This window comes from Dromiciops gliroides, chromosome 3 (genome assembly GCF_019393635.1).
Source record: "Dromiciops gliroides isolate mDroGli1 chromosome 3, mDroGli1.pri, whole genome shotgun sequence".
NCBI lineage: Eukaryota > Metazoa > Chordata > Mammalia > Microbiotheria > Microbiotheriidae > Dromiciops > Dromiciops gliroides.
Genome location: NC_057863.1, coordinates 317,477,742 through 317,480,957, shown reverse-complemented (window position 1 = coordinate 317,480,957; position 3,216 = coordinate 317,477,742). Strand labels below are relative to the sequence as shown.

Genomic DNA, 3,216 nt, shown 5'->3' with positions numbered 1-3,216 from the left:
AATTGGCTGGGGGCTTTAACTGATAAATCCCTATCTTTTAAAGCTGAGCTCAACTGACTTATTTTCTGTGAAACCTTTCCTGCTTCTTCTTACCAATAGCAACCTTTCTCCTCAGACTTGTACCTCAATGATGCGCTTATCCTGCATTATTTTGCATTATAGTTGACTACATATACCTCATGCCCTAGATGTAAGCTTCATGAAGACAGAGATTAGGCCATATCTAAACTTTATATCTCACTCAGCATTTGGTACAGTTTTCTGGACATAGAAGGAACTTCATTAATATGCATTTTCTTGAATTGAATTGTAAGTGAAATCCAAGGACAGAATTGGGATTCAAGGTATTTAGTAACCTGACTTTTGCTGGGCTCAGATCCATAGAAATGAGTCAGTGTGTGTTCTTTACTTTCTCACCTCTTGCCCAAGCGATTTGTGACAATGTCCCATCTCCCCATCACCCTCCCACTGCTTTTGAAATTCCTCAGCCTGGGGGTAGCTAGGTGGAACAGTGGATAAACACTGACCCTGGATGTAGGAGGACCTGAGTTCAAATCCAGCCTCAGACACTTGATACTTGTTAGCTGTGTGAGCCTGGGCAAGTCACTTAACCTTCATTACCCCAGAGAGAGAGAGAGAGAGAGAGAGAGAGAGAGAGAGAGAGAGAGAGAGAGAGAGAGAGAGAGAGAGAGAGAGAGAAAGAAAGAAAGAAAGAAAGAAAGAAAGAAAGAAAGAAAGAAAGAAAGAAAGAAAGAAAGAAAGAAAGAAAGAAAGAAAGAAAGAAAAATAAAAACAAATTCCTCAGCCTACTTGAAGTCTTAGGATCATAGATTTACAAGTAGAAGGGACTTCAGTCAAAAATCAGTTCCTCTTAGGTGTTGGAGGCCCAAGCGAAGGAGCAGAAATGGCACCTCGCAAGGGGAAGGAAAAGAAGGAAGAGCAGGTCATCAGCCTCGGACCTCAGGTTGCAGAGGGAGAGAATGTGTTTGGTGTCTGTCATATTTTTGCTTCCTTCAATGACACCTTTGTCCACGTGACTGATCTCTCTGGCAAAGAAACTATCTGCTGAGTGACTGGTGGGATGAAGGTCAAGGCTGACAGAGATGAATCTTCTCCCAATGCTGCTATGTTGGCCGTTCAGGACACTGCCCAGAGATGTAAAGAACTAGGCATCACTGCTTTTCACATCAAACTTCGGGCCACAAGGGGAAATAGGACTAAGACACCTGGCCCTGGTGCACAGTCAGCCCTGAGGGCCCTGGCACATTCTGGAATGAAGATTGGGCGGATTGAGGATGTCACTCCAATCCCCTCTGACAGCACTCACAGAAAGGGTGGTCGCCGTCTGTGAATATCGTTTGTTGGATTATTTTTGTCAATAAAAGTGTCACAATGAAAAAAAAAAATCAGTACCTGTGGGGCAGCTAGGTGGCACAGTGGATAAGGCACCAGCCCTCGATTCAGGAGGACCTGAGTTCAATCCAGCTTCAGACACTTGACACTTACTAGCTGTGTGACCCTGGGCAAGTCACTTAACCCTCATTGCCCCACAAAAAAAAATAATAATAATAAAATAAAATAATAAAAACAATTAGTTCCTGCCCTCAAGGAGCTCACAATCTAATGAGGAAGCAAGCAAATATGTATAAACAAGCTATATACAACACATATAGGGGATAATTAATAGAGGGAAAGCAAATTAAGAGAGAGGGGGGGGAAGCTAGGTGGCACAGTGGATAGAGCACCAGCCCGGGAGTCAGGAGGACCTGAGTTCAAATCCGGCCTCAGACACTTAACACTTACTAGCTGTGAGACCCTGGGCAAATCACTTAACCCCAATTGCCTCACTTAAAAAAAAAAAAAGAGAGAGAGAGAGAGATTGGGAAAGTCTTCTTATAAAAGCAAGGAGGCAAAGTATTTAAGAGGCCAGTGTCACAGGATGGAAGGGTACCTGACTTGGAGTAAGATGTGAAAAGACTAGAAAGGTAGGTAGGGGAGGGATAGGTTATGAAGGGTTCTGAATGGTAAATAGAGGATTTTGCGGGATATGAGTCTGTGTCTTCCTGACAGCAAATCCAGAACCCTATTTACTATACCATTGCTACATCTCTTTTAGCCAGATATCTGCATATTAACATCATCCATCCCCCTAGATTCAGCACAAAGGAAGTTTCCCTGCTAAGCCCTATAAAGAACAATAACCATATTACTGTTCAGTGGTATAAAGATGTAAAACTGTAGATCTCTATATTAGTGTGGTAGCTGGGATTAGAAGGTTAAAGTCTTTAAAGCAGCTAAAGTGTTATTTGTCCTTCATTCTCAAAGAGGACCATGACATCAGGAGGTGATGTCAAGACTTGCAGTGAGGGGGCAGCTAGGTGGCGCAGTAGATAGATCACTGGCCCTGGAGTCAGGAGTACCTGAGTTCAAATCCAGCCTCAGACACCTAACACTTACTAGCTGTGTGACCCTGGGCAAGTCACTTAACCCCAATTGCCTCACTAAAAAAAAACAACAACAACAACAAACTTGCAGTGAATTAGATTTTAAGTGAGGGAGGGCTGCACAAAGTCACCAGCCTCATTCTCTCCTCCAGAGCCATCTGGGTCCAGTGGCAAGATATGGATCAGGACAACTGGAGATGGCCCCAGACGTTTAATGCAATTGGGGTTAAGTGACTTGCCCAGGATCACACAGATAGTAAGTGTCTGAAGGGAGATTTGAATTCCGGTCCTCCCAACTTTAGGGCTTGTGCTCTATCCACTGCACCACCTAGTTGCCCTGAAGCAGTTAAGGTAGATAAAGGAAAGATCTGTATGAGAGAAACCTGATAGAGTGAGGGTGGGAACCAAACTGGTGTTGCCTTCAAATTGGCTGCAGAAAGAGAAATAATACTAAGTGAGACAATCTGGGCAAATTGGGTTTCATTTGACTATTTGCAAACAGATTTTTTTTTTTTTTTGCCTCAGCCTTCAATTCTTGCTACTGGAAAGAGTGACAGCAGAGTAGCAGAGATGGAGGAGACTAAGAGACTGAAGGTTTTATGTGTTGATGTAAAAAAAAGTGTCCCATTAAATATCATTATTTAACATTTATCGAGTGCCCCAAATGTTCTAGGTCGTATAACAGGATATGAATTACAGTATTAAATGTAATCCTGTAATCCTCAGGAAAATGTTGGGCTTTTCAACTACAATAAAAATAAGGAGCTGCCTA

General features: G+C 42.8%; 1 pseudogene; it reads left to right on the top strand.

Moving 5' to 3' along the window:
• Positions 1-889: 889 nt before the first annotated feature.
• LOC122750596 lies at positions 890-1,351 on the top strand (annotated as a pseudogene).
• The last annotated feature ends 1,865 nt before the right edge of the window (positions 1,352-3,216 follow it).